Consider the following 19,273-nt stretch of genomic DNA (forward strand, 5'->3'; position numbering starts at 1 on the left):
AGAGAGAGAGGGTGAGAGTGGGGGGAGAGAGAGGGGGTGCTGAGAGGGGGGTGAGGTGGGGAGTAGGGAGGGGGAGGGAGGGGGGAGGGTGGAGGGAAGAGGGTAGGGGGTGTGGAGGGGAGGGGGTTTAGGGGAGGGAGGGAGGGTGGGGAAGGGGATGGAGGGGAGGAGGTGAGGAGGGGAGAGAGGGGGGGAGGAGGGGAGAGAGGGGGGGAGGAGGGGAGAGGAGGGGGGAGGAGGGGTGGGGGGGGGAGAGAGAGGAGGGGGAGAGAGAGAGAGAGAGGGGAGAGAGAGAGAGGGGGGAGAGAGAGGAGAGAGAGGGGGGAGGGAGGGGGGGGAGAGAGGGGGGGAGAGAGAGGGGAGGGGAGAGGTGGGGAGCAGGGAGGGGGAGGGAGGGTAGAGGGAAGGGGGTAGGGGTGTGTGGAGGGGAGGGGGTTTAGGGGAGGAATGGTGGGGGAGGGGATGGTGGATGGAGGGGAGGGGGGGAGAAAAAGAGGGGAGAGAGAGAGGGGGGGGGAGAGGAGGGGGGGAGAGGAGAGGAGGGGGGGAGGAGTGGCGGGAGAGGAGAGGGGGGGACGGAGGGGGGGGGAAGGAGAGGGGAGGAAGGAGAGGGGGGAGAGGAGAGGGGGGGAGGAGAGGGGGGAGAGGGGGGAGAGGGGGGGGGGGGAGGGGTGAGGTGGGGAGAGGAGAGGAGAGGAGAGGAGGGAGAGGAGGGGAGGAGGAGAGGAAAAGGGGGGAGAGGAGAGGGGGGGAGGAGAGGGGGGGGGAGAGGGGGGGAGAGGAGAGAGGGGGAGAGGAGAGGGGGGGAGAGGAGGGGGGAGAGGAGGGGCGAGGAGAGGGGGGGAGAGGAGAGGGGGGAGAGGAGAGGGGGAGGAGAGGAGAGGGAGGGGGGAAGAGGAGGGGGGGGAGAGGGGGGAGGAGGAGGGGGGAGGGGGGGAGAGGAGGGGGGAGGGGGGGAGAGGAGAGGAGAGGAGAGGGGAGAGGAGGGGGGGGGAGGAGAGGAAAGGGGGGAGAGGAGAGGGGGGAGAGGAGAGGGGGGGGAGGAGAGGGGGGGAGGAGAGTGGGGGAGGAGAGAGGAGAGGAGAGGGGGGGAGGAGAGGGGGGAGAGGAGAGGGGGGGAGAGGAGAGGGAGGGGGGAAGAGGAGAGGGGGGAGAGGAGAGGGGGGTGGAGGAGAGGGGGGAGAGAAGGAGGGGGGGAGAGGAGAGGGGGAGGGGAGAGGAGAGGGGGGGGGAGGAAAGGGGGGGAGAACCTAAAAAACATTTTAGAACCAAAAAAAGACATTCTGCAAGCATTGTAGAACCAAAAGAGACACTTTTTGCAAACATTTTAGAACCAATAAACACTTTTTGCAAACATTTTAGAACCAATAGACACATTCTGCAAGCGTTTTAGAACCACTAAGGACACTTACATTTGAGTAGACATGTGTTCAGTGTTACTCACAGCTCAGAGAAACATGACCCTCAGCCTTCCTCCAGCTTGCAGACACTGATTGAGGCACACCACTTCCTGATTTTATAGTCCCTCCCCCCTGCCGCCAGCAGGGGCAGCAGAGAGAATGGGGAATTTTGTAAAATCATTAATATCTCTGTCATTTTTCATCAACGGGAAAAATACTCGGCACACATACGGCGGAGGGGGGCTCTGAGCGAGGTGGCCAAAAATGACAGCCATAGGTGGCGGCGTTCTCTCGGAAATCGCAGCACAGATGGCCAAAACCGGTCAAACACAGACTTTTAGTAATATAGATAATTGAAGTTTCATGTCAGGAACCTTCTACCATGGAAGTGTAGAAGGGTCCTGACATGAAACTTCACTTGTCCATGTCGTCAGAAGATGCTGACTGAGCCACTGAGTTACTCCAGCACTCTGTGTCTTTTTTTGCAAACCACCATCTGCAGTTCCTTGTGTCTAATTAATCTATAATTTTGTCCTTTCAGGTGAGACAGAGGTTCATGTGCATCGTCTCTAACCTCATCTACTGCCTTCAGTGTTCCCGATGTGGCCTCCTATTTATCGGTGAGGCCAAGTGTAGATTCCGTGCTCAGTTCGCCAAACACACAGTTAAAAGCCTGCTGGAACTCTCGGTTGCTAAGCATTTTATCTCCCCTTCCCATTCACATACTGACATTTCTGCCCTGTGCCTCCTCCATTGCTTACAACCTAAAAGTATGAACATTGAATTCTCCAATTCTAGATAATTAACCTACGAACAACCCACCCCTACATTTTATTACCCCCCCCCCCAGTCCCTGTGCCCGACCTGGAATCGCTCCCATTTCTCCCTTTCCCCTTGCCCTCCACCTGCAACATATGTTCATTTTACTCCAGCTCCATTTTGTTGAGTTTAGAAACACCTATCTGGCATTGGAAGCATTTTTACTGATGTTAATTTAATTAATTTATCCCAATTGCTTCACTATCTTTTCTCAGCAAAGCAACTCTGCAGTAGCTACCAGAAGCACCGGCCAAAGGAATTTAGCTGTTTGAGCTTGATCCACAATTCAGTTTGATTTTGGCTGAACTTGACCAGTTCATACTTTTGCCCATATCTCTATCTATGCATCTCAGATTTACATTACACCTAGCGTCAATTGCTATTGCAGCCACGATGAAAATTTAAGACCACTGGATATTTTGTCTTTTCTCTGTAAACTGGTACCACCATGGTTTTAATACCCCACTTTGAGTGTATCAGGAGGTAGGGACACAACGGCAGCTAGGAATAAAAGATGAACAAGAGATATTCAGTAGTGCTGTAGTTCTTCTTTTCAGACAGAATTATGTAATGAACGAACAAAAATGAACCTTCCAAAGAACTAGATATTAAACTAAACTCTCATAGTTTAATAAAACACAACTGGACGATCGATTCATCAGCAAGTGAATTAAATAAACAAAAACGCTGATCGTAAATACAGTGTTAATCATAGCACTGCCCTAGGTAAATAGTTTATACACTGTTACAGACTAATTAAAAGCTTGCTTCAGCTAATGGCCGACCTAAATACGTTGTGGCCTGTATTACAGGAACGGGGCCTGTATTAAAGCTGATTATATGACAATATTAGTGATACATTGTCTGGTAAGGGGAATTGCCAGCTTTGCTTTGAAATGTCTTACAAATCCACATTAAATAGGTCAAGACTTCAATATTAATTTAGTCCAGATTTGGATACAAGGCAATGCAGGGAATAAACTGAAATGGGAAATTACGGACCCTTTCATATATGATAATCTGATCCAAGCTGCATGTCCATGTCATGAGCTAAAAAAGGACATAAATTGAGTCCTGCTGTGCTCTTTCACAGTCATCCAATGGAAGCTCTGATGATGAATATGGACTGGGTCGGTTCTCCTAAATATATCATGGGGTTTTCTTAAGCAGATTTAGTGACTGCTTAAACTAGAGTGAGCATATCTCAATATGACAGTAGGGGACTGAATGCCCATCGCTGGACCTTTCACTATTCAGTGGAGCAGCACTGATTTTATGTCCATACGTGCATATTTGTCTCTGTCATGGTAAATGTACTTCTGTGTATATTTATGTTTGAGCATTCCTGTGCACGTGTTTGTGTATTTCTTTGTCCATATCAATATTTGCCTTTGTTTATATCCGATGGTCATGGCATCTGTCTGTCTAGACATCAGGCATCAGGCCAAGCTCAGACTGTTGCCCGGCAAGTTCAGACTGTTGCGAGTCATGCTCAGACTTTAGCTGACCATGTCAGATTGTCTGTAATTAAGTTAGATTGCTACTAGCGAAACTCAAGCTCCTCTTTAAAACATAGCTTAAATGTAATCTCTATCCACAGCCGAAATGTAGGGTCACAGATGAGAATCAAACCAATTGATGCCTGCTGGACAACTCAGTCTGCTGCCAGATAAAGTCAGATTGACGCCAGAGAGCTCCCAACCGAGGCCAGACTGATGCCAGACATGCTGAATATAATGCCAACCAGCCAAACTGTTGCCACATGTGCTCAAGTCTGCAGCCAGGTCAGTCTGGTCCGTTGCCAGTTCAGCTCATACTGCGGCTAGCCTTGCCGAGGCTGTTGCCACACACATGCACTCACCACTGGTAGACAAGCTCAAACAATGAGGCATGTGGTCTTCATGTTGGGCACGTAGGTGTGTTCACAAATGGAGAAAAGCACAATTGAAAGTATTGTTTTACATTCAAACATTGTGCTTAAGATCACTATCACATTTCGCAATAATTTTGTACCAGAAATCAAATGGGTTGTGTGTAAAAATAACAAGGAACCTATCGGATTGCATTTCACTCACTTGAGGAGTCAGGGCTAAGACAAAAAGTGCACTGCAATGTTAGAAGTGACCAAGCTGCAAGGATTTCAGACACTTCTGTTTTCAGGCTGCTTTGGAAAAATATGTGTGGTAGTCTAGCTTGTACATTTCAAGGGCTATGCAGGGACAGATAGGCAGAAAATAATAAAAGATAGCCACTTTGATAAGGGAATTAAAAGAAAACAGCAAAACCAACAAACAACTCAACAGGACCAATTCTCAGTAATGAAGGTATCGTATGTGCCGACTGATTGCTTGAGCAGCTTAGCAGAACACACGGCTGCTGATGAGACTTTACAATTACTGTCTGCAGTCATCCGGCGTGGCTGGTCAGATAAACAACGCAACATCCCGCTCGCAATCCGCCCATACTTCCTGGTTCGCGACGAATAGGTATTACAGGACGGGATTATAGTTAAGGGCCACAAGGCAGTGGGCCCAGCTGTCCTCCGGGACAAATACTTAGACGCCTTCCACAGGGGCCACCCTACATGGAGGCAACCCTACAACGGGCACAAAGCATGTTTTACTGGCCTGGTATGACCAAGTACATAGGCAAAAAATCCAAAGTTTGCACCTTCTGCAAAAGCTCGACACCACATCAGCAGAAGCAGCCTTTACTGCCGCACCCAGTCCCTCCTCTCCCATGGTCCACGTTAGCCAATGACATATTCGAATGGCATGGGAACACTATCTGGTTCTTGTTGACCCTTACTCGGGCTGATTCAAAATTGACTTACTTCAAACCATTACTTCTAAAGCGGTTATTGAGAAGTTGCAGCGTCACCTCTCCATGCACGGCTCCCCTGCACGTCTTCTGTCCGACAACGACAGACATTTCACCAGCCAAGCTTTCAAAAACATTTCAAAACGATGGGACTTTCCACATATTACCAGCAGTCCTGAGTTCCTGCAGTCCAACGAACCTGCCTTGCAAAATCGGATGTATACCTGGACCTGCTCAACATAAGGAACATTGCAAGGGATGCCATACTGGGTTCCCCAGCCCAACGACTGATGTCTTGCCAAACCCGTGCTCCCCTGCCTGTGTCCCAGCAGCTTTTGCAGCCACAAATTCGTTCCTCGCCTGCAGTCCAGAAACTACTACAATTCAAACGTGACACACAGAAACGCTTCTTTGACAAATCCAGCAAGCCACTCGCACGTGGACAAGTGGTTCGTCTCCAGACCAACAAGGGCCATGCCCGTCTGGGTCATGTCCACGACCCTGCCAAAGAACCGTGCTCTTATCTGGTTGAAGCGGACGGGGCCATCTACAGATGCAACCGGCAACATATCCTTCCGGTGAAAGAACCGCATCCTGTGACTCCGTATCCAGACGTCTCGCGTTTCGTATACCCTCCCACGGTCGGTCCCGCGGCCCCACTATCAGCGAACGTTTCCACCGCGGCTTCCCCACGGCGTTTGCCGACTAGCTCGCCTATGTCATCACCTTCCCGGCCTGTCGGGTCCCCGGTCGTTTCCCCAATTCCCTCCCCGATGTCTTCTCCGGTGAAAGGAGGTGAGGCGGATTCGTACCGCACACGCGCCGGACGGGTTTACAAGCCACCCATTAGATATGGTGATTTTGTGTAATTTTACAAACTTCCCCAAATGTGTCATTAACGTTCCACCTATAATGCTTAGCCACCAATGCTTCTTTTGTTTCTACAAGGAAAGATGTAGATTGGCTATTTCCTACTAGCCAATTATAGTGCTTGTTAGTAGTGACTCCGCCCATTATGCGCTTTATATTATCAAGAGCTTGCCTACGCTAGTGAATACGAGTAGCTGCTAGGAAATGTAATGTCCTGCAGATCCATGCTGTAAGTAGATTTAATAATCATGTGTTGTCTTTTGATATGTGTTCGACTCAGCTCATTACATTAGCATTGCATTTGCCTTCCTTACGATTCAACTTGCAAGTTAACTTTTTGGGAATCACTGCACCAGCACTCCCAAGTCTCTTTGCACCTCAGATTTCTGAATTCAGCTTTCTCTACACTACCTGACCCGCCACCTATCTTTGTATTATTTGTATCATCTGCAAACTTGGCCTCAAGCCTTCAATTCCCTCATCCAAATCATTGATATACAATGTGAAGAGTAGTGGCCCCAGCACCGACCCCCATGGAACCTCCAATCACTGGCCACTGGCAACCAACCAGAAAAAGCCCCCTTTATTGCTAGTCTTAGTCTTGTGCCCTCCAGACAACCAGCTAGTATCTTCCCTGTGATTCTCTGTGCTCTCATCTTCTTTAGCAGCCTCACGTGCGGCACCGTATCAAAGGCCATCTGAAGATCCAGGTAATCAACATCCACTGACTCTCCCTTGTCAATCTTGCTAATTACTTCCACAAATAATTACGTTTGTCAGGCAAGATCTTCCTTTCACAAAACCATGCTGACTCTGGCCTATTTTATCATTTGGATTGGATTGGATTGGATTCAATTTATTGTCATTATCTCATAAGAGACAACAAAATGGATTTTCCTTACAGTCAAGTAACATTAAAATAAATAATTAATAAAAACTTTTTTTTTTTAAAGCACAAACACAGAAGTCCACGACACAACATAACCCCACAGTGGCACCAAAGTTGAGGAAGGTACCATAGTCCAGCCAGCCTCCCCACCGATCTTCCCAGATCGGGGCTTCCCGAGCACCCGCAGTCGCCGCCACGGGCAGCCCGATGCTCAGGCTCTCATGCCGGGATGATGGAACACCGACGCCGAACCTCGATGGAGAACATCCTCAGCGACCCGGAGCTCCAGATCAGCTGCGGCTCCCGAAGTCCACAGGCTGAGCCGGACGGAGTCGCAGGACTCCGCGATGTTGGTCAGTGCTGCCCGCGTTGGGAGCTCCGCGAACCACAGCTCTGCGATGTCGGCGATGCAGGCCCAGCACTCCGGGGTTCCAAACGGCGATCCCCGGTAAGGCATCGCCCGCCCCGCGATATCTCCAACGCTGCGCCGCTGCTGCTGCTGGAGCTCTGGTCGGTCCCGGCAGAAAAGGCCTTTTAAGTACTCAGAAACTTCATTCTTTATAATTGACTCTAAAATCTTACTGAAGTCAGGCTAACCTGATGTTTGGGGGGGGGGGGGGGTGATATTTAATTGTGGCAAGGCAGATTACAATGGCATCAGGCAGGAACTATGGAGGGTAGACTTGGATCAGTTGTTATTAGATAAGTCCACAGATGGGAGTTGTTTAATGTCCAGCTGATTAAAGTGCAGGATGAGCACCTTCCAGTAAGGAGAAGGGATAAGGACGGCAAGGTAAGGGAACCATGGATGACCAAGGAGATTGTAAACTTGGCTGACCAAGGAGATTATGTTCTAAGAACCCTGTGAGATTGCCCTGGGGAGTTTCAAGTGAAGATCCAGAAATTATTACAGCCGCATCAGCTAAAGTATGACTCAAGCACAAAGCTTCCAGGAGCTCCTGCCAGCTTCTTCAATCTATGCAAGCCTGTCTTGTTAAATTAATTTTGAAGACCAGTTTTGGAAAGTGAGCACAGGGATTTGGAACTACTTCGGGTTTGATCAAAGGCATTTGGTTATGGAGCTCAAGAGAGGTCGGCACTCTGATCTCCGTGTGTTGAATTGAGCTCATTATCATTGAGGCAACTTTGTCATGCTGCACCATGCTGAATGAAGATCAGAAGCTTCACCCTGCTCTCTGTGTTTGATACTCATCTTTCTGGAGCTTGCTGCCCAGCTATTTACCTGTTGTTTGTCAGCTAATCTGTTATAAACAAAATACAATCAGTACATACAGAATAGGAAGAACTTTGAGAACAGGTAAAGCATTGAGAACAGGTAAAGTGACGTACACATTCATATAAATGTATCTTACTCATACATTCACACACAAGTACACACACATGGTTACTCACATGCACATTAACACCATCACATTTACAAATGGAGTCATTTATTTCATGTACTGTCTGTAGACTTACTGTATATACCCTGTCACAGACCCTTGTATACTGATATATGGTCATCCACTACCCTCCCATATAAATTGAATGCACTACTAGATCAAGCATATAGAGACATCCACACAAATATTCACGCATATACACACAAGCACCAACAAACACAATTAATCACCGTACATCATACACACAGACACACTAATGGAAATGCAAGAGAGCAAAAATACTGAAATCTTGAACAAAACACAAAGTGCTGGAGGGACTCAATGGGCCAGGTGGCATCTGGGGAGGGAATGGATGGGTTAATGGATGGTTTCAAGACAGGACTCTTCCTCAGCCTTTTTCAGTTTGTTACACTAATAGATGTGTGCACCAACTCAGATACACATATACATATACAGACACCACAGATAATAATAATCTGAGTTTGGCTAAGAAAAGTATGAACCCATCTAGAACAGGCTGAGCTTCTTTAGCATACTTCACGGAGGCTCTTCAGAGAGGTAGTGGAGATTCACCATGCTGTTGCCTGTGTTGGAGTGCTTCAGTTACGAGGAGAGACTGGATCTGGTTTTGTTTTCCTTCAAACAAAGGAGGCAGAGGAGAAACCTGATGGAGGTTAAATGATAGGAAGCATCGATAGGGTAAATGGTAGGAAATCTTTCCGCATTGCTGAGATGTCTAAAGAATCAAATGTTTTATTGCCATATGTCCCAAATTCAAACAATAAAATCCTTACTTGCTGCCATAGGGGAAAAAGAGAGAGGGGGAGGGGATGTAGTTAACTAAAATTGGATTATTCAAATTTCAGACCGTTCCTCCAGTGTGCGTGTGGCCTCACTCCGGCAATGGAGGAGGCCCAAGACTGAAAGGTCAGTACGGGACTGGGATCAGAAGCCTACTTTCACTGCCCTAACCTCATCAACTCAAAAAAGTCAATCAAGTTTGCGAGACATAACCTACTCTGCACAAAGCTATGTTGAAAGCCCCTAATTAGCCCATTCACTTCTAAATGGGAGTAAATCATATTACTAAGAATGCTTTACAATAGCTTCCCTGGATTATCCCTATTTCCCTACTTTAACAAACTCCAGTCCTCCTGGAGCTCGCCTGTGGCTAGAGAGGATACAAATATCTTCGTCAAGGCCCCTGTGATCTCTTCTCTTGCCTATCCTAATAAAATGGAATAGATTCCACCAAGCCCTGGTAACATATCCACTTTAATGCACTTCAACGGACCCAACGTCACCTTGTTCTTGCTCAAACTGCTCTTGCATATTAGTATTCCCCTCACTGATCTCATTATCCTCCATATCCTCAGCTTTGGTGAATATGATGCAATCTACCCATTTTGTACCTTGTCTACATTCTCTGACCAAATGCCGTTCTTTATCCTTGAGTAGTCCTGTCCTCTCCCTGGATACACTCTTGTTTTATAATATACTGTATGAATAAAATCTTGACATTCTCGTTAATTTGGCTTGCCAGTGATATCTCATGGTCCCTTCTACTTTCCTACTTTCTTTATACTCCTCAAGGACTCTTTCTGATTTCATCTCCCTCACATGCTTCCATTTACATTTTGACCAAAGTTACAACCTCTCTCCTCATCCAAGATCCCCTTACTTTGCCATCCTTGTTCTTCCTCCATACTGGAGCATGCCCATCCTCAACTCTGATCTTTATAACACGCTCACAGATATGGATTTGCCCACTAACAGCTGCCCCCACATTAGTCTCCTTATCTCCCGCCTAATAATGTTAATATTTCATCCTTCCCAAATTTAGTACATCCCCCCCAAGATCCAGATTTATATCCTTATTCATAACTATCTTAAAACCTATTTTAAGAATGAAGAGATATTAATTCTCATTTGCACCAAGACCTGAACAATGATTTTTTTCTTGCTATGGCTTTACAACCACCTTAATGCATCAAATACATTTCAAATAATCAATAATACAGTAAATTATCAATTAAACTAGGGAACGAGACCATAATAGTGCAAGCCAAAGTAAGAAGTGTAACCTTATAAAAAAGTACATACTAATTTGGTGCTGATGCTGATTTGTAGTTAGGACTTTTTGAATTGAATTAAGGATACAGCATGGAAACAGGCCCTTCAGCCCATTGAGTCCATGCCGATCCCCATCAATTGTTGTGCAGTTTGGTTCAAGAGGTTGATGGTTGATGTGAAGAAGCATTTACCTCTTCACATCACATAAGCAACTTAAGGAATTGCTTCATCATTTTCCTTCCAATGTGGACACCCTCACATTACTCTCCATCTGCCAACTTCTTGCCCACTCACGTAACCTATTAATATCCCTTTGCAACTTGAGAACACGCCTGTTTTTGCATAATCAGCAAATGTAGCTACAGTGCACTCAGTTTCCATTCAGTAATGTAGATTGTAAATATCTGAGGCCCTTTAACAAATCCCGATGGTACCCCACTGGTTTCTGTTTTCCAAACCAATAAAGATACATCTGTCCCAACTCTCTGTTATCTGTGTGTTAGCCAACCCCCTATCAATGGCAATAAATTGTCCAGGAAAGAACTGCAGCTGTTGGTTTAAACCGAAGATAGACATAAAATGCTGGAGTAACTCAGCGGGACAGGCAGCATCTCTGGAAAGAAGGAATGGGTGAGGTTTCAGGTCGAGACCCTTCTTCAGACTGATGTCAGGGGAGAGGGAGTTACATAGATAAGTAAGTATTAGGTATGAGAGCAGAACAAAGGGTTTTGTCTGCATTTAAAGAATGCTATACGTGTCAGTGACCTGCTGGAAATTAACGTATGCTACATCTTCTTGTTAACCATATAACAATTACAGCACGGAAACAGGCCATCTCGGCCCTACAAGTCCGCGCCGAACAATTTTTTTTTCCCCTTAGTCCCACCTGCCTGCACTCATACCATAACCCTCCATTCCCTTCTCATCCATATGCCTATCCAATTTATTCTTAAATGATACCAACGAACCTGCCGCCACCACTTCCACTGGAAGCTCATTCCACACCGCTACCACTCTCTGAGTAAAGAAGTTCCCCCTCATGTTATCCCTAAACTTCTGTCCCTTAATTCTGAAGTCATGTCCTCTTGTTTGAATCTTCCCTATTCTCAAAGGGAAAAGCTTGATCACATCAACTCTGTCTATCCCTCTCATTTTATCATTTTAAAGACCTCTATCAAGTCCCCCCTTAACCTTCTGCGCTCCAGAGAATAAAGACCTAACTTATTCAACCTATCTCTGTAACTTAGTTGTTGAAACCCAGGCAACATTCTAGTAAATCTCCTCTGTACTCTCTCTATTTTGTTGACATCCTTCCTATAATTGGGCGACCAAAATTGTACACCATACTCCAGATTTGGTCTCACCAATGCCTTGTACAATTTTAACATTACATCCCAGCTTCTATACTCAATGCTCTGATTTATAAAGGCTAGCATACCAAAAGCTTTCTTTACCACCCTATCTATATGAGATTCCACCTTCAAGGAACTATGCACGGTTATTCCCAGATCCCTCTGTTCAACTGTATTCTTCAATTCCCTACCATTTATCATGTACGTCCTATTTTGATTTGTCCTGCCAAGGTGTAACACCTCACATTTATCAGCATTAAACTCCATCTGCCATCTTTCAGCCCATTTTTCCAAATGGCCTAAATCACTCTGTAGACTTTGGAAATCCTCTTCATTATCCACAACACCCCCTATCTTGGTATCATCTGCATACTTACTAATCCAATTTACCACCCCTTCATCCAGATCATTGATGTACATGACAAACAACAAAGGACCCAACACAGATCCCTGAGGCACCCCACTAGTCACCTGCCTCCAACCCGACAAACAGCCATCCACCATTACCCTCTGGCTTCTCCCATTCAGCCACTGCTGAATCCATCTTGCTATTCCTGCATTTATACCCAACAGTTTAACCTTCTTAACCAACCTTCCATGAGGAACCTTGTCAAAGGCCTTACTAAAGTCCATATAGACAACATCCACTGCTTTACCCTCGTCAATTTCCCTAGTAACCTCTTCAAAAAATTCAAGAAGATTAGTCAAACATGACCTTCCAGGCACAAATCCATGTTGACTGTTCCTAATCAGACCCTGATTATCCAGATGCTTATATATATTATCTTTAAGTATCTTTTCCATTAATTTGCCCACCACTGAAGTCAAACTAACAGGTCTATAATTGCTAGGTTTACTCTTAGAACCCTTTTTAAACAATGGAACAACATGCGCAGTACGCCAATCCTCGGGGACTATTCCCGTTTCTAATGACATTTGAAATATTATTCCTAGTGGCGGCGCGGCTCTGGCTGCAGCGGCTCTCCGGCAGTCCTGTTTGTTTTGTGTTTTTTGGGTTGTTTATTTTCGTTTTGGTTAGTCTAGTTTTGGTTTTTAGTTTGTGTTTTGGGGGGGGGGGGTTGAAACGGGGCTTGCTGTCTCTCCCTGCGGGGGAATGCGACTTTTTTGTCGTATTCCCCTTCTCTGCCTCCGTCTGCGCTGAGGCCTAATGGCGGAGCTGGCGACCTCGAGGCTCAGGAGGCAGAGCCCGCCAGGACTCGCACTGAGCTCGCTCCCGTGAGGACGGCCCGGCTCGGGGCTGGAACAGGGCTTTCGTGAGGGGCTGTGACGGCCGGCCCGAGGAAGGAACGGTGCTCCCGTCGGAGTAGCCGAGCTCGGGGAGGTACGGCGTTCCCAGCCCGAGCGAGGAGCGGCGCCCGGTCGGGGCGGCCCAGCCTGAGGGAGGAGCGGCGCCCAGTCAGGGGCGGCCCAGCCTGAGGGAGGAGCGGTGCCCGGTCGGGGCGGCCTGGCGCGAGGGAGGAGCGGCGGCCTGGCGCGAGGCTGAGACGGTGGCAGTACTCACGTGAGGGCGATCCGGCTCGGGGCTGGAACGATGCTCCGGGGGCTGGGACGGCAGTTCTGGTGGCGGTGGCCTGAGACCGGGGGTTCGGCCGCGGGCCAGCGGCTGCGTCAGCAGGTCTGGTGAGCGGCAGCTTCGACTACCCCGGGCCGCGGTGTTTGAGCCGCGAGGACAGGTTTTAACATCGCCCGGGGGGTATCGCCTCAGCGCAGAAGGAGAAGAGGAGGGAAGAGACTGCAGCCCTAAGACTTTTGCCTCCATCACAGTGAGGAGATGTTGGGTGGACTCACTGTGGTGGATGTTAATATGTGTTTATTGTTGTTTTTTATTGTATTGTATTATATGTATGACTGCTTAAATTTCGTTCAGACTTCGGTCTGGATGACAATAAAAGGCTATTCTATTCTATTCTATTCTAGGTTTCCGTTCAGGTTTCCTAAGTGGGACAGGGGCATTACAGTGTTATGGCATTGCAACCACAGGGAAAACGCAGAATAGAGAAAGTGCAAGGGTCGCAATGAGATAAATTGAGAGAACGGGACTATTTCCTTAATTTATGTGAGGAGCACTCAGTCGTCTGATAACAGTAGGGAAGATGTTCGCCATATGCGCTTTCAAGCTTGTGTACCTTCTGTCCAGCAAGAGAGGAGGGAAAAGGGGTTAACCAGGTCCTTGAAATGGTCCTTGATTATGTTGGCTGCTTTCCCGAGGCAGCTCGAAGTAGTTGGAGTCAATGGGGAAAAAAGTTTGTATGATGGACAGGACTCCCTCCACAACTCTCCACAATTGCTTGACCTTGGCTGGCAGCATATTCTGTATGTTAGGTAGGGGTTTGACCTCAGTTGCAAGGGTATGACTCATGACGGTCAGTTTGTGCGTCATAGTTCTGTGCTCAGCAGCCTTCTTCTTCTTCTTAAGCCCTTTGCTCCTCTAGGGAGCACAGGCCATTGACAACTGTCCTCAGCAGTGAGCAGTTTAAACCAGTTTTACTGAACCTGGAGACAGAACCTGCCAAGCAGCAGTCCGAACCTTTAGCCTCCATTCATAGCATTTATATAAATTGTGAAAAAGTGAGACCCTGTTCACGGACTCCAGTGACACTTCACTTGCAACATCTCACCATCCAGAAAACGGCCCATTTATACCAGCTCTCTATTTCCTATTAGCCAGCTAAAGGAGTATGCTTTAATGACTACCACCCTGCGGCTCTGACATCCATTATCATGAAGTGCTTCCAGAGGTTGGTCATGTACCACATCATCTTCAGTCTCCCAGACAGATCTGATCTACTGCAATTCACCTGCCACCACAATAGCTCCACGGCAGGCCATCTTCCTGACCCTACACTAATCCTGGAATATCTGGATAAGTAGCACATCTATTCATTGTCTAACTTTACTTTCAAAACGATAATTCAAAACAAACTTATGTTCAAAATACTGTACCTCCTCTATAAATGGATCTTCGATTTCCTGTCAATCAGTAAGGATAGGTGACAAAACATCCTCCACAATAATTCTCAACAGAATATTCATAACTGTACACTGACAACCTGGCTCTAACTCCATTTAAACGTTTGCAAGTGGCACCACTGTAGTGGGCCAGTTCTCAAATAATGTTGAGACGGAGAGCAGGAAGGAGATAGAGAGCTTAGTAGCATGATATCAAGACAACCACCTCCCCCTCAATATTGACAAATTAAAGAGATGGTGATCAACTTCAGGAAGCTTGGTAGAGTACACGCCCTTGTCTGTATCAAGGTGCTGAAGTGGAAATGGTCAAGAACTTCAAGTTCCTAGGTGTATATATCAGCAACAATTTGACAGGCACTAAAGTATCCAGAATTTCCAAAGCCCTTTCTAGTAGTTTGTCCAAACTGGTATTGGTATTTGTTTATTGTTACTATGTATATCAAAATACAGTGAAAATCTACATTTGAGCACTATCCGGTCAAATCATGCCATATGTGAGGGCAATCAAGCCATACACAAGTACAGTAGGTAGAACAAATATACAACCAGGTTGCAGAATATAGTGTCTGATGTGCAGAAAAGAACTGCAGATGCTGGTTTAAATCAAAGTTATACACAAAATGCTGGAGTACCTCAGCTGGACGGCAGCATCTCTGGAGAGAAGGAATGGGTGGCGTTTCAGGTCGAAGAAGGGTCTCGACCCGAAAAGTCATCCATTCCTTCGCTTCAGAGATGCTGCCTGTCCCACTGAGTTACTCCAGCATTTTGTGTCTATATCGTGTGTGATGACGAGGATGATGCGGGGCTGGAGCTGCAATTTGTTGATTTAGTACATAGAACGTTGAATAACCCAGCACAGGAACGGGATGGGAACATGATGCAAACTTAAACTGAACTCAACTGCCTCGACATGATCCATCCTCTGCACTTACACGTGCCGAGCTAAAAACCTCTTAAATGCCACTATCGTGCCTGCCTCCACCATCACCCCTGGCAAAGCATTCCAGGCCCCCACTACTCTCTGGCTATTTTTCTCTGGCATGGTGTACTTGCCTCCCAGTGGCTTTCCCCTTACAAACAGCACAGATCCCTGCGGAACTACACTGGCCAAAGACCTCCAGCCAGAATATCTTCCTTTCACCACAACCGTACATCTTCATCTTCAGGGTCTGCCTACCATTAGGGACCTTATCAAAAGTTACTACAATCCATGTACACAATATCCACCGCCCTACCTTGATCAATCTCCTTCGTCACCTTCTCGGGATGGGAGATTGCAACCTTTACGTGGCCCACCCTGTTTCGAGGAATGCCATCAACCTGGCGTGCACAATCAAATAAGATCAAATAGAACAGTGTCCTACAACTTTAGGCTGTGCACGCCATAAGCAAGAAGAAGAAGTCACCTTCTCATAAAACTCAATCAAGTCACAAAATATATATCATATAAAGTGTACCAAGTAAATAATAATTTTCAGTTTACTTCAAAACATTCTTGAAAGTTAAAAATACAATATGCTAATTTTCTGATGAGTCATTTCCCTGTTGAAGTACCTTTTTGTTGGCATCATATTAACAAACCAGACCCGGTGAACAGTCCCAGCACAACTATATCTACCCATAGCATTAATGGAAATGGATTGACGAATAGTAGGAAGATTGGGTGGGCTATGGGAAGGAAGAGTAGCTGAACCTGAAACTGATAGGTCAGAGTAGAACTCCAGTCTTTTCATGGTTGCCAACAGCAGATATTGGCATCTCAAGTAATGTTTAAGTAAAGTGTTGATGAAAGAACTGCAGATGCTGGAAAAATGACTCTACCTTGGCTATCTCTCTACACTTCTTCCCACCCTGCTTCCTGTAAGGACTCTATCCCCTACTCCCATTTCCTCCGTCTACGCCGCATCTGCACCCAGGATGAGGTGTTCCAAACCAGGTCATCGGAGATGTCCACATTCTTTAGGGAAGGGGGATTCCCCTCTTCGACTATAGATGAGGCTCTCACCAGGGTCTCCTCTATATCCCATAGCTCTGCTCTCACTCCCCATCCCCCTACTCATAACAAGGACAGAGTCCCCCTTGTTCTCACCTTCCACCCTACCAGCCATCACATACAACAGATAATCCTCCGACATTTTCGCCACCTCCAACGGGATCCCACCACTGGCCACATCTTTCCATTTCTTCCCCTTTTGGCTTTCCGCAGAGATCGCTCCCTCTGTAACTCCTTGGTCAATTTGTCCCTTCCCACCCGAACCACCCACTCCCCTGGTACTTTCTGTTGCAACCACATGAAATGCTACACTTGTCGCTTTATCTCCCCCCTCGACTCCATCCAAGGACCCAAGCAGCCTTTCCAGGTGAGGCCGAGGTTCACCTGCACCTCCTCCAACCTCATCTATTGCATCGGCTCTAGGTGGCAACTGCTCTACATCGGTGAGACCAAGCGCAAGGCCAAGGCTTGGCGATCGCTTCGCCCAACACCTCCGCTCAGTTCGCATTAACCAACCTGATCTCCCGGTGGCTCAGCACTTTAACTCCCCCTCCCATTCTGAATCCGACCTTTCTGTCCTGGGCCTCCTCCATGGCCAGAGTGAGTCCCACCGCAAATTGGAGGAGCAGCAGTTCATATTTCACTCGGGCAGTTGACACTCCAGCGGTATGAACTTGACTTCTCCAATTTCAGGTAGTCCTTGCTTTCTCCCTCCTTCCCCTCCCCTTCCCATCTCTCCCACAGCCTACTGTCTCCGCCTCTTCCTTTCTTCTTCCCGCTTCCCCCCACTTCACCCCCACCCCCACATCAGTCTGAAGAATGGTCTCAACCCGAAACATCACCCATTCCTTCACTCCATAGATGCTGCCTCACCCGCTGAGTTTCTCCAGCTTTTTATCTACCTTTATGTAAAATGTCATCTTTCTTAGTAGTGCAGCTAATAGAACTGCTGCCTCACAGTTCCAACAGCGAGGGTTCAATCCTTACATCTGGTGTTGTCTGACTAGTGCTTGCATGGTGAGTACCCTAAGGTGAGAGGGGAAAGATTTAATAGGAACCTGAGGGGCAACTTTCTCACACAGAGAGTGGTACAAATATGGCACAAGCCGTCAGGTATTTGGAGTATTGTGTGCAGTTCTGGTCATCCCATTGCAGGAAGAATGTGGAGGCTTTGGAAAGGATGCAGAGAATGTTTACCAGAATGATACATGGAGAGTTTGGGCAGATTTGGATTGTTTTCTCTAGAATGCCAGAGGTTGTGGGGAGACCTGACAGAAGTATATAAAATTATGAGAGGCATAGATGGGATAGACAGTCAGAACAATGTTCCCACGATGGGAAAATCAACTACTAGAGGGCTTTAAGGTGAGAGGGGCAAAATTTAAAGGAGATGTGCAGGGCAACAGAGGTGGTGAATGCCTGAAACGTGTTACTGGAGGTAGTGGCAGATGTAACAGTGGCGTTTAGAAGACTTTTGAATTGGCATATGAATATACAGAGAATGGAGGGATATGGATTATGTACAGGCAGGTAAGCGTTGGGCTTGGCACCATGTTTGGCACAGACATTGTGGACCAGAGGGCCTGTTCTTGTGCTGTATTATTCTATGTTCTATGAAGTAGTTGAGGCAGGTGCTATAGCGATATGTAAAATACATTGGGACGGGTAAATGGATAGCAAAGAATTACAGCTCTATGGGCCAGATGTAGTAGACAAATGGGATTAGTTTTGATAGGGCAGTTTGGTTGGCATGAATGAGTTGGGCCAAAGGACCTGTTTCCATTCTATACGATTAAGGTCAAACGGAATAGGAGTAGAATTAGACCATTCGGCCCATCGTCTACTCCGCCATTCAATCATGGCTGATCTATCTCTCCCTCCGAACCCCATGCTCCTACCTTCTCCCCATAACCTCTGACACCAGTACAAATTAATGAGTTCGATTCGAATTCTATGAGTCTATGTTCCAGTTTCACCCTCTATCCTGAAGGCATGCAGATTGATCAGTTAATTGCCCACTGAAAATGGTTCTTATTGAGTAGGTGTGCATTTGAATTGAGGGTGTGGCTGGAAGGGGTTGGGGGGAGAGTGAGGGGGAGGGGGAATAGGCTGCTGATGGGAATGTGAGGATAATCAAATGGAATGAATGTAGGATTATTGTAAATGGGTGTTGTATGGTCACATGGACTCGATGGGCTGAAGGATCTCTTTCCATGACTCAAGAGTCTTTGAATTTGTGGGAGGATTTGATCATGTCTTATAAGTGCCTTGTAAGTGCAGACAAACATGTGGTGAGATCAGGATGCATTGCAGGCTATCACAGGCCATGTAACTATCTGAAGCAGTGATCACAGGAGGAGAGGTCTAAATGTCATGCGGAGGCCCTCTTAACCATTCGCAAGGTTTTGACTCCAACAAACAGGAGCTTATCAATAAACTGGGTGACTAGCTTAAGAGAAGCTTGATTCCAGGTAACACATGCGTAGGGATGCCAATAACTAGGTTATGGAATGAGGTGGTGTGGAGATGTTTGCAGATAATAATTCTTCCTCGGATTGTAATCTTTATTCATCCAAGTTTCAAGAATTATCCAGAAGAATTCCCATCCAATCCACATTAAACCATGGCAGATAAAGCAAGATATTAGCATTGCTGTTACATTT

The sequence above is a fragment of the Amblyraja radiata genome, chromosome 26 (genome assembly GCF_010909765.2).
Source record: "Amblyraja radiata isolate CabotCenter1 chromosome 26, sAmbRad1.1.pri, whole genome shotgun sequence".
Lineage (NCBI taxonomy): Eukaryota > Metazoa > Chordata > Chondrichthyes > Rajiformes > Rajidae > Amblyraja > Amblyraja radiata.